The 18035-nt window shown below is 38.4% G+C and overlaps 1 protein-coding gene across 3 annotated transcripts in view; it reads right to left on the bottom strand.

Annotated features, from left to right (window-relative positions):
* MAST2 (microtubule associated serine/threonine kinase 2) overlaps positions 1 to 18035 on the bottom strand; it is a 155658-nt gene that overhangs the window by 115247 nt on the left and 22376 nt on the right. The window lies entirely within an intron of this gene.

The raw sequence follows: 18035 nt of genomic DNA, 5'->3' as shown, positions 1-18035 counted from the left end.
AACAGCCTTTTTATTTCCCAAAGAAAGCAACAGCAGCAATGTGAAGTAAGTTTTGTCATATATATTACTCTTTTATTTAGTGCACAGCATGCTGTAACAGCACATTAGACATGTGTAAGAAGCAGAACCCAATGCTATTTTAAATCGTTGCTACCTCACAACATGGTTACTTTTACAAGATACAACATAAGATCCAGATCCTTTCTTAGCGTAATCTTTCCATTGCTTAACACACTTATTAATCTTTTTTCTTGCAATAAAATATCCATTTTCTTAAAAAAATGCAACTATAGAATGAACCATAAAATTTCATACTTTTAGAAGAATAAGTCAATCATTAATTGTATCATTCCAGTATACTATTTTATTCATTCAAAAATGGCACAATCATATTTGTCGGCTGGCGAACCCCAGGGGAAGGGCCTTCTCTGTGGGAGTGCCAGTCCTATGGAATCAGCTCCCCCCTGAGCTTCGGATGACCCAAGATCTCCGGTCCTTTCGCCGCGGCCTCAAAACACTCCTTTTCCACCTGACTGACCTGGACTGACAGGCATTTTAATTATGTTTACAATTTTTAATTTATTTTTAATTTTAATTTATTGCACAGATGACTTTAATTTTAATTTTATCTTAATTTCTGTTATATGTTATTGTTGTTAGCCGCCCTGAGTCCTTCGGGAGGTAGGGCGGGATATAAGTCCCATTAATAAATAAAATAAATAAATATTTTCCAAAATTATATTTGTTTAAAACACAAATGTCAATTTTTAATATTTTCCACTGCTGTATAAATTTTTGTATCCTAGGAAATCTGCAGAAATCAGAAATTGTGCAGAGATACTAGACATAAATAGTAGGCAACCAATATAAAAACCAACATAACTTCTTTTTATACCTCCCCAAAATGACCTCCTTGCATCTTGTACATTAAATCCCAAAAAGAAAACTGAACTTTTGGTGACAAGAACCTAATCATAAAACAGGTTATCGTTATAACTTAAAATTATTGAACAATAGTTTATGTGGATGTATATTGTGACTGGGTATCCACCTACACACATACATAGAAGCACATGTGTTTTATGTGTTTGTAAATTTGCAAGTATATCAATCAATCAATCAATGTAAAGAGTGAAAAAATCCCTAAGCAAACATAAGGAATGTTCATTCATTTAAGGAGTCCTGCTCAATTTCCATCAATTTATAGCTTCTGGTGAAATCTCTTGCCCATCTTACTCCAACTCAAAAGGTTATCCACCTCAGGGCTATTTTGGAGGATGGTAAACAATGCAGCACAAAAAAGAGTAAAGAAATAATCTGCTATGCATTTTATTCAGGTTTTATGTACACAAAATGATGCATCCTTTTTAAACAAACAATATTTTGCCCTTCATTTATTTTAATGAAAATTACAAGATATAGCTGAATCTGGTTATACTAGAATATTTGCCATGCTTTCTACAGATTAATGTCAAGTATCAAGGCATTTACTATAAATTTAGGATTCTTACTAATTACAGTTTAATAACTCAATAGAAAATATGGTAAACTCTTAAATTCTCTATCCTACCCCATAAGAACACCTTTCTTATTATGCTAAATAAAAAATTCACCTCAGAGAAAGACAATAGCAAAGTTCTGCAGGGAACTAATTTAATATTTGACCATATATTAATATAAATTGGATTCAAGGTTCTGAAATTGCTGAATGTGGCCTGAGTGGTACAGAAAGCTTTTTAGAATATGGAAAAATTACTGCTGAAATCACATTTCTATTCCAATGCTATCTCACAAAATTATTGATGTGACATAAAGATCCTGCCAAACTTCTGGCTGGAGCATACTGTTACTAAGCTATTATCCCAGCTAGGCCATTTCCAATTTTAAACAGATCCACAGTCTAAAACTTTTAAAAACAGTATAGAGAATTTAGTACTTTTATTCAGCTCTCTTTTGATGAAATAATACAAGCAAACAAGTTATGCAGAACTTTAACTGCAACTTTCTTCAATTACCCCTTTTTTCTGCATGCATTTTATAACGGTTAACAGAGGTAAGTAAAGATTCCCTTGAGCCAGCTCAAATACTAGTGAATACATGGATACGCCTAATCAGTTTTCTTGGCAAGGTAGGAAAATGGTTTTGAAAATTGTTTCTGCACTTTCTCAATTTTTTTAAACTTCTATTGCAGGGGTCCCCAACCCCTAGTCCGTGAACCGGTACTGGTCCATGGCATGCCAGCAACCGGTCTGCACAAACAAGCAAAGCCTGATCCGTGGGATGCAGACAGCACATTCTCCGGTGCGTGGAAGAACTTTTCTCCACAGAACCAGTCCCTGGTGCCCAAAAGGTTGGGACCTCTGTTCTATTGTACTATTCAGACTGTTCTATTGTATTATTCTGATTCCCCAGTAATGTCCTAAGTCCAATTCTTCTCTTCTTTATGATCAGACAAAGTCCTATTGTTTGTGTAAGGTACAGAGATAATGAATCTAAATAGCCTAGCTATCTAAACCAACATAATCTAATAAGACTATAATACCTTACTAACAAGCCAAAGGTAATTCTTAATCTATCTTCCTCAAAAGTGACGGCTTTTCTTACCCATGTTTTGAAATTTTCAGAAAATTACCTTGACTATTTAGCAAGAAGAATATATTTATTTTTAATCAGGGCAAGTTGAATAAATTCCATAATTCCGTACTTCCATAAATATGACCAATACAATTGTTTTGTTACTCAAAGGTTCTTAATACGGCACAAATTAATACATAGGGTCTCAGATATTATGAGAAAACTCATCTTATTGTCTAATTTTTGAATTATTTCTATTTGACTAATTTATTTTTATTGCAGAGGAAGGGAATTATCAAAGGAGTACTATCCTATCTAAAACTAGATAGATATTTGTAGTTAATGAAATAATGAAAAACCAATTAACAAAAACATAATAAAAAAAAAGTGTGACCCAAGATATAAAAACTAAAATTCGTACCTGTTTTTTAAAAAATTTCAGCCTCACTAGCTGAACTCAATGAAGTCAAACAGGTGAACGAAATGAATGGTTCCATTTTATACTCCAGGGTTATGCCCTCTATGACACCTTATCCAGGAATGTGTATTTGTAAAGATATAATCAAATCTTTATAGTAGAGTCTTATACTGCCAGCAGCCCCAACAGAAGACAACAGCCTTATATTAAGGGAGAAAATACTTTACCCAGATATCTTTTAAATTTTGGGGGGAAGAGTGGGGGAGGGAAATGTGATAATAAAAGAAAACAACACCATCAAGATATTCTACTGAGCTGTACGGAGGGAGGGAGAAAGCATTGTTTACCATTCTGTTTCACCAGATTTAACGTTGCAACTAATCATCACACATCATTAACCAAAAGCTCTTGAATCAAGCTCTGTAGTAGTTATTTAGTGTACATGGATTCCTGTGATGTTACGACCACTGCAACATCCCAGTAAATCATATGATCAAAATTCAGGAGCTTGACAGTCCATCCACACTAACAACTGCAGGGGTGCTCTAACTCCACCCACCAACCTTTCTCCCCACACTCCCTTCTGTGCTTTATGGCCCCCTACATTCCACCACCCCCAGCCTGCCTTTGCCGTCTTCTTGCTTCCATTGCTGGCCAAGCACAACCAGCCTGGCCCTGCAGCTGCTGACTGTATGAAGGCTTTCTTCCCAAAGAAGGGTCAGGCTGGGCATACTTGGTCAGCAGCAGGAACTAGAAGACAGCAAAGATAAGCTGGGCCAGCAGAGTGCAAGGTAGCAAGGGCCTCAAGGTGCAAGGCAAACAAAAGTGGGCTGGGTTGGTTGGGTTGGGTTGGGTTAGCCGGGGTTCTGGCTTCATGCCACACTGTGTTGTAGGGCTGGGCCAGGTGGCTTGCAGCTTCCTGGGGCAGCTTCAACTTCCTGCCACACTATCAGGCTGGGACAGCTGCCAATTCTTGGAGTAGCTGCAGCTCAGGGGCTTCATGCAACTTCAGAGCTGCAACATGCCGTGAAGCCCCTGAGCTGCAGGGCAAGAGCTCCAGAGTTACACATAAGGCAAGACGCAGGGCAGCCAAAAGGGAAGAGATGGATGGGGACATGAAGCGGAGGCAGTCCCTTACTTTGGGAAAACAGAGGCTTGGAGCTGGGACAAGATCAAACTAGGAATGCCTAGGATCAGGTCCTCAGCAAAGGACTGGTAGAATTTGGTTTAACAACAGCAACAGGGAGTGCCGGCATTGCTTTGGTTAACCAATGTAATCACATATGACATCAAGCTGTACAACCGTATCACTTAGCGACATAAACTCCAGTTCCAATTGCCATCATAACTGAAGAATTTCCTATGTGACCAGATTAAAAACCTTAGTTTTCAAATAAATAAATTTGCAGACCGTTTCTGGTTGTATAAGTAATTAGTCTGTAAGATAGACACACATACAGTTGCAAGAAAAAGTATGTGAACCCTTTGGGATTATTTATTTATTTATTTTATTTTATTTTATTAAATTTATATACCGCCCTTCTCCCGAAGGACTCAGGGCGGTGAACAGGGCATATATAAATAGAAAATACAAAAGTTAAAAAAGAATTAAACAATTGCCCAGATAAAAACAGTAGCAATATAAAAACCCATTAAAAACCCTGACGCCCCCCATCAGGCCAGGCCAGCTTGTTCAAATAAATGGGTCTTCAGACCACGCCGGAAGGAGCGAAGGTCCGGTGCCGTCCGGAGCTCAACCGGCAGTTGGTTCCATAAAGCCGGAGCGCCCACAGAGAAGGCCCTCCCCTTGGGGGCCACCAGCCGACATTCTCTGATCGGAGGCACCCTGAGGAGGCCCTCTCTGTGGGAATGCACAGGGCGGAGGGAGGTTGACGCCGGCAGCAGGTGGTCCCCGAGGTACGTGGAGTTTTGCATGAATTGGCCAGAAAATGCGCTCTAAACATCATGTAAGTCACAACAATAGAAAAACACAGTCTGCTTAAAATAATACTACACAAACATTAGCTGTTGTCATGTTTTAATTGAACTTAAGATGGAAACATTCACAGTGCAGGGTGGAAAAAGTATGTGAACCTCTGGACTTAATAACTGGTTGACCCTCCTTTGGCAGCAATAACCTCAACCAAACGTTTCCTGTAGTTGCAGATCAGACCTGCACAACGATCTAGAGTAATTTTGGACCACTCCTCTTCACAAAACTGTTTCAGTGTAGCAATATTCTTGGGATGTCTGGTGTGAATCGCTCTCTTAAGGTCATGCCACAGCATTTCAATCGGGTTGAGGTCAGGACTCTGACTGGGCCACTCCAGAAGGCGTATTCTGTTCTGTTGAAGCCATTGTTTTGTTGAATTACTTGTATGCTTTGGGTCATTGTCCTGTTGCATCACCCATCCTCTGCGGAGCTTCAGTTGGTGGACAGATGGTCGTACGTTTTCCTGCAAAATGTCCTGATAAACTCTGGAATTCATTTTCCCATCAATGACAACAATCCATCCAGGCCCTGAGGCAGCAAAGTAGCCCCAAACCATGATGCTCCCACTGCCATGTTTTACAATGGGGATGAGGTTTTGATGTTGGTGTGCTGTGCCTATTTTTCTCCACACATAGTGTTGTGTGTTTTTCCCAAACAACTCAATTTTGGTTTCATCTGTCCACAGTATATTTTACCAGTAGTGCTGTGGAACATCCAGGTGCTCTTTTGCAAACTTCAAACGTGCTGCAATATTTTTTTGGGACAGCAATGGCTTCCTCCGTGGTGTCCTCCCATGTACTCCATTCTTGTTTAATGTTTTCCTTATTGTAGATGTGTCAACAAAAATATTAGCATGTGCCAGAGATTTCTGTAGGTCTTTAGCTGACACTCTAGGATTCTTCTTTACCTCATTAAGCATTATGCGCTGTGCTCTTGCAGTCATTTTTACAGGACGACCACGCCTAGGGAGAGTAGCAACAGTGCTAAACTTTCTCCATTTGTAGACAGTCTGTCTTACCGTGGACACATGAACATCAAGGCTTTTGGAGATACTTTTGTAACCCTTTCCAGCTTCATGCAAGTCAACAATTCTTGATCGTAGGTCTTCTGAGAGCTCTTTTCTGCAAGGCATGGTTCACATCAGACAGTGCTTCTTGAGACCAGTAAACCCAAAACAGGTGTGTGTTTTTAAAGGGCAGGACAGCTGTCAGCAACACATCCAATATCATCACACTGGTTGGAGTCAAGGTTGGCTCACTCCTGGCTCCAATTAGCCAGGAGAGGTCATTAGGCTAGGGCAGGGGTCAGCAACCTGAAACAGTGAAAAAGCCACTCGGAACCGGTTCCCTCACAAAAGGAAAAACTGGAAGCCGCAAAAAATATGTGCGCATCCGCATACATGCGCAGAACAATTTGATTGAAGAGTAGAGCCAAGGCGAGATATGCACGTACCCTGCATATTTGAATTGATTGGTTGAACTTTTTTAGTCCCACTTTTTTTTTTTTTTGGACTGCACATGGCAGAGGACCGGGAGCTGCAGGAGATGGCTGAAAGAGCAGCATGCGGCTCCGGAGCCGCAGGTTGCAGACCTGTGGGCTAGGGGTTCACATACTTTTTCCACCCTGCACTGTGAATGTTTCCATCTTATGTTCAATTAAAACATGACAACAGCTAATGTTTGTGTAGTATTATTTTAAGCAGACTGTGTTTTTCTATTGTTGTGACTTACATGACGTTTAGAGCGCATTTTATGGCCAATTCATGCAAAACTCCACGTAATCCCAAAAGGTTCACATACTTTTTCTTGCAACTGTACATTATTATTAAAAGCCATATAGATACACTGCTACCTTTTCAGATTATTACAGATTACCCGGAGGATTTATTAAATTGCAAATTAAATATACTTTATTGAAACAAGACCTTTGCATGCATGTTTGCTGGATAAATAAGTGGATTTTAAAATGTCAAACTTGTCAGGGAGATAATCAAGATATTTAATTAGTTTGCTTTTGTTAGTTTTTAAAAAATTGTTATTATCTTGTTCCTGAAATTATATAACTTGAATAATCAACAAAGCTATGTTGTTGTAATCAAAATCTAAAATCTCAATGTTAAGCTTTCTAATGTATAGGTCTAAAACTAAAAGAAGCTGACTCATATCTGTTTTATCATTACTGTAATGTCACTCTGCTTTTTAGTTACCTCAAAGGTCTCTCAAAAAGAAGAGATTCTTGCTTTCAAATATCCTGCTTCATAACATTCTGATCTTTCTGAATCAAATGATCTGGAAAAAATCAAATCAATGTCTGAATGGGTATTCTTGTATACCAAAAGAGCACTTTCTCCTTAATATGCATGTGTGTATATATATGTATACGTGTGTGTGTGTGTTTTGTATTTGCTGCTCACTCATCAAGGCTATTATTAATTTAAGACACGACATATTATTTATTCTTAAATCAAAGCACTGTAGAAAGATGCTGTGGAACATCTCTTCCTCTCTAATTTAAATGCTCATTTTTTTCTTGACCTAGAAAGCAGCATCTCTCTAGCAAAAAATACATAAAATACATAAAAGAATTGTTTCTTTTCAACATGTAAAATAATAATTTAATTATTACTAAAAAGCAAGCAGTAAATCATAGGTGCATATGCTGTTGGGTGTTGCATCCAAATCTTCTGAAGTCTGAACACAGATCAAAGCTCAACTGCTTCTGCAGATGTTGAAGAAAAAGGGAAGGTGATAATTTTTCCTCTTTCTCTTATATCTGTCAATAACCCCCAAAGGCTGCTTTGGAGCTCGAGGGTTTTTCAAATATAGCAGGGAGATTTATTTATTTATTTATTTATTTATTTATTTATTTATTTATTTATTTATTTATTTATTTATTTATTGATTGATTGATTGATTGATTGATTGATTGATTGATTGCATTTATATACCGCCCTTTCCCTGAGGACTCAGGGCGGTTTACAGGGAGTTAAAAATCAAACATACAAAAGTTAAAAACCAAGTTAAAAAATATTAAATCAACCCTGTACTCTTAAAAACCCCAGTTAAGATAATTTTCTCCTCAGCCTGGGCCCGAGAGCTCAAAGAGGTGTTACATGGGAGTATCGGGAGACCCCCATTACAACTCGCGCGGCCGCATTCTGCACCACTGAGATGAAGATTGCAAAGGATTATCAGCAAAAATGAAACACTGCCATCCACTTTAAAATACCTTTAAAAACTTGAACTATATAAGTTTGTATTTTGATTTATAAATACTGAGTTGACAAAACTATGTGCAATCAGTAGTACAAGAACTTTATCACTTCAGCTGTCTTAAGTATTTCACTAGCAAGAGAAAATTTGTGACAAATCCCAGCATGGCCTAAATTTCTAAAATTATGTTAATAATTTATGCAAATGAAATATGGCCTCCAGCTCATTACAAGATATCAAGATGTCCTCCACACATCAGACTATGTTTTGTATTAACTAATCAAATTCCGAATTCTGCAAGAATTAAAAAAAATGTTGTGTTTTTAAAATCGAATGTAAACATCTTCCAAATATTTTTATATTTTATAATTTTCATTTTTATAATTATCTCTAGTATTAAAACATAACACAATTCATTCTATTGGATCAGAAACACTAATTATATGGCAGCTTTCCATGAAATGTATTTCAACAATAAGATTGTGATCACAAGTTCTGGAATTTATCAAATATCATTTTTTAGAAAGAAAGAAAAAAAAAGGAACTGCTACCATGATCCTGGCAAACAGATGAAAATTAGTAACGTGTTCCAAGTTGTTCTCCGATACAGAATAAAAAGATTGCTCTATGTAAGAAAAGAAGATAAATAAGACAAATGTAGCTCCCTTGTGCCACACATGGACTTAATCAGCTTCCTCTGTTTGAACAGCGCTCTCTTCTATTAAGGGGCAACAGTTTTCCAAAGTCTTCTCATCAGAAAAGCATTTTAAAAAATCAATTTGGGGTTCTTCCAACCAGATCAAACCATGAAGGGATAGGAGAGTAAGGGGGAAATGGGCCAATTCCCATTGCCCCCACACCTACCCAAGACCATTCTCTGGGTTCTTACTATAGAGGATAAGGGCCACTACCGCAGAGAAATGAACCAAACAAATGCTAACTAGGGATACTCACACCCAGGGCTTTTTTTTGGTCATAGAATGCTCAGAACGGACTTCCAGCACCTTTTTTGGATGGAACCTTGTAGGGTAGGCAAGGCGGCTTGCATGACATGTGTGAGTTCCGGCACCTTTTTCTTTTACAAAAAAAAGCACTGCTCACACCCTAGCATTTAAGTTACACATTGTTCAGATAGCCCTTTCAGAAATCCTCTTCAGGACTAGACAGATAGGCAGGCTCTCTTAAAGAATCACTCGGTATGCTTTTCTTGGAAAACAAACATTTTTAAAATGTTAAGTGAAAAATGAAATAAAAGACGAATTTGTTCTAACGGAATAGTTTACATTACAGGAAACTTTATTCTTCAAGTCATCACTACATGTGGTTTGCAAGTTCTCTTGATAGGTAAAGGTTCCTCCGCACATGCGTGCTAGTCGTTTCCGACTCTAGGGGCCGGTGCTCATCTCCATTTCAGAGCCGAAGAGCCAGCACTTGTCCGAGGACGTCTCCGTGGTCATGTGGCCGGCATGACTAGATGCCAAAGGCGCACGGAACGCTGTTACCTTCCCACGTGCTTTCGAACTGCTAGGTTGGCAGAAGCTGGGACAAGTAACAGGCGCTCAATCTGTTACGTGGCACTCGGAATTCGACCCGCCAAACTGCCGACCTTCTGATCGATAAGCTCAGCGTCCTAACCCACTGATACTATCCTGTATAAAATATGCTGTCAGTAAAATCATAATTTTAACACAGATGTAGCTCTCTTTTCTTCTCTGTTTAAAATGGTTTTCTTCCTTGCTGGGGCACAGTGCTTTACGTTCTAAGGTAAATAAAGACAATTGTTGTGTCCTTTGAGTCTTTCAGAGATTTTGTATCTCGATAGTCATCTAACTTTAAGTAAAGTTAAATGAGTATTTCTTGTACCTTAATTTTTGGGTTAAACTTAAGCCAAATATTATATTGCTAATTGATCACTACTTCATTTTGTAAGACATTAAACTTAGCATTCTCCCTGGTAAAGGGGGCACCTATATACATACAGAATAAATACATGTATTGTATATGCCAAAATTCTAATTTGATTGAAGTGGCATAGAAGTGACAGTATAATTTAGTGTTTTTTTTAAAAAAAGAAAATTTATTTGACAAAGTTAATTATTTCTGCAAGATAGAACAGTATCTGAATTCTGTGCTAAATGTCCTGCAGGTCACCCTAAATTTTACAAATATAACCATTTAATCATCAGTCCACATAATAGTACATCTGTTTACAGGAGAATATTTATTGTAAATTACTGTTCTTTTCAGAACCATTTGTTAGCTAACACAGAATAATAAACTATTAACTACTGCTACAATCTAGGCAATATCTATCACTATACATAATTATTTCCCCTATACTTCACTTAACACACAATAACTGTGTAGAATCATATCTGAAGGCATATTCATTTTGAATATTCCTACTAAAAGGCACTAAATGATTTTTTTATATATTTATATATTTTATATATTTAAGATAATTATTCTCTCATAACTACTACTTCTTTTACAAAGAACTAGATATACTAGATTTGTTATTAGCAAGTTTGGTTCAGAAATACTTCTATCACAAATGAGTAATCATTCCTAAATGAATACAAAGGAATTAAGAATTTTACCCCAAAGTATCCAGGGTCCCTTGCAATTTCATTCCTGCCTACCCTATCTATCTAGATCAGGGGTGTCAAACCCAATCACATCACAGGCCATATCATGACATATCGGGACTTATTTTGCCTTTGGGGGACCCGTGGGCCACATGTTTGACATGCCTGATACAGGTAGTACAATAATCTAAGTGGATTATTTCCTATTAGAGAGAATAATCAAGTGGATTACTTCTACTAATAATTGTATTTAATATGAATATCACTTATTTGCCAGCAAAGTATTATCACTTATTTATTCTCAGAATAACTTACTATCCTTACTCAGGATGATAAGATATATTATTGTCATTTTTTAATATGAGCACACTGGTCCACATTAAAAATGAAATGGTTGCCTGCTATCAATGAAAAAAATATATCTACCCACACACATACATAACACATATATGACATACACACACACTTACATACATACACACTTACATACATACATATATATATACATATATACATATATACATATATACATACATACATGCATGCATACATACATGCATAGATAGATAGATAGATAGATAGATAGATAGATAGATAGATAGATAGATAGATAGATAGATAGATAGAGATAGAGATAGAGATATATATAGATATATAGATATATGGATCTTTGGTCACTGTCTTTGGTCACTTTAATCACTGTCCATTTTGAATACACAGGGAAAGAGGAAACTTGAGTTCACAAAGTTGATGCTATATGGAACAAAACTGCCAGAGATAAAGTGGAGGACAATCTTCATTGTGCCATGAACGTCAATCCAAGCTTCTAAAATGCTAAGACTTATGCTAATTAGAAATGTCTAAGAATATTTCTATTCATATTCACTTAAATGTAACTAGAAGCTTCCACACAACTATTACATAGGATGCCAGAAGGTTGGGTCTTGAGTCTAGAATTTTGGGAATCATACAGAAGACAACCATGGCTGGTTCTCTACCAAGCCTGAGCACAGGATACAAAATAATGATCTTAATTTATAGGAAGAAAAATCACTTGAACACTGCAGCGATGGGGGAGCCTTAGCTGTAAGAGCAACTTAATGATGGGAAAATTACCACAGGAAGTTATGGGGTCTGCTTTACTTTGTTCAAAAAAGCTAGATAACCATTTGTCTGTGCAACTGATTTAACATGGATTCCTGCACTGAGATCTTGACGGTCCTTCAACCTCTATAACTGTGTGAATCTACAGCTCCATGTTCAAAAGTGTATTTAATAAAAGATCTCAGGACCCTTAAAGGCTTAGTGGGAATTTACCGTATTTTCCGGCGTATAAGACGACTGGGCGTATAAAACGACCCCCTACATTTCCTGTTAAATTATAGGGTTTGGGCTATACTCGCCGTGTAATACTACCCCTCTTCCAACGCACACCAAATAAAAATTAAAAAACATCAGATTTGATTTTAATATGGTAATTTTAATTCAAATTCTTATGACATGCAGGTACTTAGTAGGAAAACTGTCACTTATAAACATAAGGCTGTTTGTCATCAAACATGTAAACATAAAACAGTGCAAGTGGATTAAACTTTTAATAGTTTAATAGTTTAGTTTATTATATTTGTATACCGCCCTTCTCCCGAAGGACTCAGGGCGGTGAACAGGGCACATATAAAAAATACAGGATACAAAAATTAAAAAGAATTAAATAGTAGCCCAGCTAAAACAATCAATAACAATATAAAAATCCCCATTAAAACCCCAACATATCCCCCATCAGGCCAGGCCAGCTTGTTCAAATAGATGGGTCTTCAGACCGCGTCGGAAGGAGCGAAGGTCAGGTGTCATCCGGAGCTCGACCGGCAGCTGATTCCATAAAGCCGGAGCGCCCACAGAGAAGGCCCTCCCCCTGGGGGCCACCAGCCAACATTCTCTGACCGGAGGCACCCTGAGGGGGCCCTCTCTGTGGGAACGCACAGGGCGGAGGGAAGTTGACGCCGGCAGCAGGTGGTCCCCGAGGTACTCCGGACCCATGCCATGTAGGGCCTTAAAAACCATTATCAAAACCTTGAATCTTACCCGGAAGACAACTGGCAACCAATGCAGCTCGCGGAGCAAAGGTGTAACATGGGAGTACCGGGAGACTCCCAAGACAACTCTCACGGCTGCATTCTGTACCAGCTGGAGCCTCCGAGTGGTCTTCAAGGGAAGCCCCATGTAGACAGCATTGCAGTAGTCCAGACGAGAGGTCACGAGCGCATGAGTGACCGCACACAGGGCATCCCGGTCTAGATAGGGCCGCAACTGGCGCACCAGGCGAACCTGGGCGAAAGCCCCCCTAGTCACAGCTACTATATGATCTTCCAGAGTGAGCCGCGAATCTAGGAGGACTACCAAGTTGCGAGCCCTATCTACGGGGGGTAAAAGCTCACCCCCCATAGAGAGAGGTGGAATATTCTGAATATCCCGGGATGCCGGAATGCACAGCCACTCAGTCTTGTCAGGGTTGAGCTGAAGTCTGTTCCTCCCCATCTAGACCCGAACCGCCTAATTCACTCTAAAGCTTTCCCTGCGCAGACCAAATGGGAGATCCGCTCCAGGTTTTCCAGCCAGCGCGCCCAGTTCCTGAGTCAAATGTGTCCTTAGAGCTAAGCAGCTGCTCTGGCTGCTGCATTCCCCACCTGCCTTTCAAGTTGGGATAGACTGCAGCTGCTCTTCAACTTTAGAAGGAAAGACGCCCAGACCCCAGCCTGTAAAAAATCACAGACTGCAGCTTCTTCTCCAATTGGTCCCACTTTCCGTGCGCAGACCAAATGGGAGATCCGCTCCAGGTTTTCCAGCCAGCCCTGTCCCTAAAGTTTCAGCACCCGGCGTATAAGACAACCCCTGACTTTTGAGAAGATTTTCATGGGTTAAAAAGTCATCTTATACGCCAGAAAATACGGTACATTATATTTTGTTTGTTAATTTATATACTCAACCATCTTGCCAATAAGCAATTGGCAGCATATAACAAAGCTAAGCAGTCAGTAAATACCTAAAAACCATTACCATTATTAATTATTCAAAAAACATTTAAGATGTCATTGAAAAGACTATAAAAACAGAACAAAAACAGAGCAATCACAAATGAAGAGATGTTAATAGTAACAAAGTTACCTCACTAGTTCGCCTGTCCGCTATGTGCCCCAGACCTGCCGGCATAAGCAGGTCTTAAGGGACTTTCGGAATTTCAGAAGAGATGAAGCCAATCTCACCTCAGGGAGAAGATTATTCCACAGTGGTCCATTGCAGTAGAAAAGGCCTCCCACACAGAGTCTGCCAAATGTGGATACCTAGCCACACTAGCCCACTGGCTCAGTGGGTTAGGACGCTGAGCTTGTCGATCAGAAGATCGGCAGTTTGGCGGGTCAAATCCCGAGTGCCGCGTAACAGAGTGAGCGCCTGTTACTCGTCCCAGCTTCTGCCAACCTAGCAGTTCGAAAGCACGTAAAAATGCAAGTAGAAAAATAGGGACCACTACAGTGGGAAGGTAACAGCTTTCCGTGCGCCTTTGGCGTCTAGTCATGCTGGCCACATGACCACAGAGACGTTTTCGGACAAGCGCTGGCTCTTCGGCTTTGAAACGGAGATGAGCACCGGCCCCTAGAGTTGGAAACAACTAGCACACATGTGGGGGGCAACCTTTACCTTTACCTTTAGCCAAAGGAATCTCTAACATACATGCCCTCTCTGCTAGTACTGGTGGGGCAGTAAATCAAGGAGAGGCAGTCCCTCAAATAATCTAGTCCTATACCCATCTATTTTGCAAATAAAACTTCTTGAATCTTGCTGTGCTACAGTATTTGACAGAGTATAGGCAAGACAACATTTGATTTTATGGCTATGATGGATGTTTTTAGCTTAGCAATCCAAAACGGAGAAATGTGTTTGAGCACTGAAGTTACATTACAATCTTTATCCTTTTAGGTTTTCAGCATCTGCATGCTAAGATATAAAATTTGGACTTTAGAAAGAGTAAATGCTTATTTGAGAGAAATAATAGTAATTATATATATTAATGAAGAGACAGGCTTTTAAAAAGATAAGCTTAGGTTCAACAATCTGTGACAACTACTGTACTGTATCATAAGCCAAACCACTGAAGCTTTTAAGCAGCTTACCTTAAAAGCCTCTAAGTCGGGCATTTTCTGTTCTTATGACAGGTTCCAGAGTAAACGGAATCCATTAATTTAGGAAAAGGAAAATATTCAACTTTTTCAACTGCAAGTCATGTTAATTTTGTTCATCCTTATATCAATGCAATCCTAGATGGCACTAGAAGGTCAAAGAAAAGCAGTTCTTGGCAGAACATGAAAGGAAGCATGATTAACAAAATTACTTATATCTCAATGCACAACGTAATAGTGATATTCTCATCAGTGAATGTAAGTAATTTGACCCAGTGGTTTTTCTGTCTGATTCTCTGAAAACCTATCTCCATTCAAAACTGTCAAATGGAATTCTTTATTGAGGTCAAAAAGCAGCTCTTATGGAACTGATGATGAAATTTCTTATTACTACTATGTGACACTTTTTCAAGAGAAACTGCAGTGTGGAAGACAGCAAAGAGATTCAGCAGTGAACAACAGCTGTAGGGTAGCAGTTCCTTTAATTCTTACCAATATCAGTAATATTTATTTTAATTAAACAACAGAGAATGCTTGGTGTAGTGATTAAGGAACCAGAAAAGAAACTGGGAGACTTTGAGTTCTAGTGCCCCTTATAGGCACAAAGGCAGCTGGGTGACTTTGGGCCAGTCACTCCCTCTCAGACCTAGGAAAGAGGCAATGGCACCCCACTTCTGAAAAACCTTGCATGAAAACTGTAGAGAATAGTCCAAGAAGTTGCCAGGGGTCAATAATGACTCAAACACACACACATAAAAAGAGGGGAGGATGTTGCCTTGTAGGGGATGGATGAATGGGTGGGTACATCTCTATATAAAATCCATGCACATTTATTTTGATAAGAAAATGAATTTATTTCAAGAAAAAATTGAATCCAAAACTTATCTTGCTATTGGAATACTTAAGACAAGAACATTGTACATAGTACGCACACTGGTCACAGAAAATTATTTAACAGTATTATTCCTTTGATCCATAATATATGAACTTGTATCAATAAGTTTCTCTTAAATCTGCAGGTTTAATTGTTTTTCTTTTGCAATAGTAAATAGAAATAACAAAAGCAAACAACAAAAAATCAGAATTATACAAGACAGAATATTTAGAAAAATTATGAATGGGTGGGAATGAAAGAAGAAAGATCCAAAAGAGAGGGAATGAAGAAGAATGGAGACTGGCAAGTATCTTACTGGCATTTTTAATAATAATTTTATTAAATTTTACAAATGCAACAATAAAGTCTAATACAAACTTACAAAAATTTAAAAAGAAAAAAATGCAAATAAAGAGAAAAAAGTGAAGAGTATATAAAAAAATTACTTCCCTCTCCCTTCAGTCAAATATAATTTCAATAACTTATATCTTCTCTAGTAGTTACATTTTAAAAATCTCTCTTCTTCATATATCACATCCCTTATCAATAAGCAAATTATAAAGCCTTGTCATTCAGTCCTAATCAGCAAGTCTATTAAAAGCTACCAGCAATAGTAAAAAATATAATCTAGTCAAACAATTCCATTTTGTATTCCAACATCACCTTCTCTAAGAAATAAAGCAAAATACTCATCAGTCAGTCCTGGTTTTTTAAAAAAATGCATTAATGGCTACTAGACAGCACAATATTTTAATCCTAGTGAAATAATTTTTTTTATATTCCTTGTTTACTTTTAAAAAGCTTGATCTTTAATCCTGTTGAAAAATGTTCCACAAGTTTATTTCTTATTACGGTATTTCCTCTTTTCTCTGCCTTCTTTCAGAAAAAGCTTCAGTAGTTTAAGGTGTCCCGTCTGTAAATCCAAAATAAGGCTTTCCAAATCACTCTTCTGATTATTTGTATGACCCCCTTTACTCTAAGATGGCAGCGCCTGGAATGGCTGCGGCTGCATTGGCTCTTGAAGGTGAATAGTTTTGGGAGGGATAGTAAGGGCTATAGGCCACATGATCAGGAAGATTTTAATGTGTTTGAGCAACATGGTGGAACTAAGGTAACGACATACGACCAACAATCTTTGCTGGCCTGGCGAGTTTCTAGTGGTTTTGGAACTGTTGGTGAGACCGTTAAAAGTCGTTGGCGCTGTTTGAATTTGTTCTGCCAGCAGCAAGATCTGACTGCTGGCCTAGTGATGGATTGTATTGCAAATCAGGGCTGTTTCCAGAGGAGGCAGAGGAGGAGAGGACCTGGAGCTTATGGAGCAAAGGAACTGGATGAGGCTGTCGGCAGGCCCAGAGGAAGAGAGAGAGGCTTTTGGAGGAGTTGGTGGCGGCGGCAGCAGCATGCTCCAGGGGCGAAAAGAAGCAAGGCCTCTTTAAGGAAAAGAAGAGTCAGGATCAGAAAAAGGAAAGAAGGCGAGGTTGTCAGAATACAAGCGAATTTGAGGGCTAATCCACATGGAGCCCCATTTCCATCTGTCCTGTTTGCCATCGTTCACTCCCTAGAGACTAAAATGGACAATGTGAAATTTGAGCGAGCCACGAACAAGAAGTATATATTGGAGGTGGTGACCCTTTGAGAGCTGTATGCAACGAAATTTCATTTTGATGTATGCAGATTGGTGTACATTCAAAGTGACAATAAAGTTATCATCATCACTTACTAAGACATCAACTGGTTTCATATGTAAATCTATTGTGGCATCTTTTTCCACATTGCTCTTGCAGTTTGGCATTTTTAAATCCATTTTCAGATCCACAGCATCTTTTTTCATTATCATTGTTGTAGTCTGACATTTTTTTAAAAAAAAACCATTTTCAAAACCACATTCGAATCAGTCTCAAGCTCTATTTTATTCAGTAAAATTTGTTCTTCTTCTGTATCGTCTGTGAAATCCATTTTATAGTGTCAGATAACCTTGAAAATAATTTCTAAGTACACTGTTCCCAAACAGCCTTAATTTCTTTTATGAACAAATAATATTGCTCCACTGTATTAATAAGACTCTTCTCCTTCAACTGTAATCTCTTTAGTCCCCTGTAATCAACTTTCAAAGACCCCTCTTATCATGTTTATTTTCCAACCAACAAAACTGTCCCATGGGAGGATTTCTTTTAGCTAGTTTCACAATCTTCATATATTCTTTT

The sequence above is a fragment of the Vipera berus genome (genome assembly GCF_964194415.1).
Source record: "Vipera berus genome assembly, chromosome: 3".
Taxonomy (NCBI): Eukaryota; Metazoa; Chordata; class Lepidosauria; order Squamata; family Viperidae; genus Vipera; species Vipera berus.
This window is presented reverse-complemented; position numbering and strand designations above follow the sequence as displayed.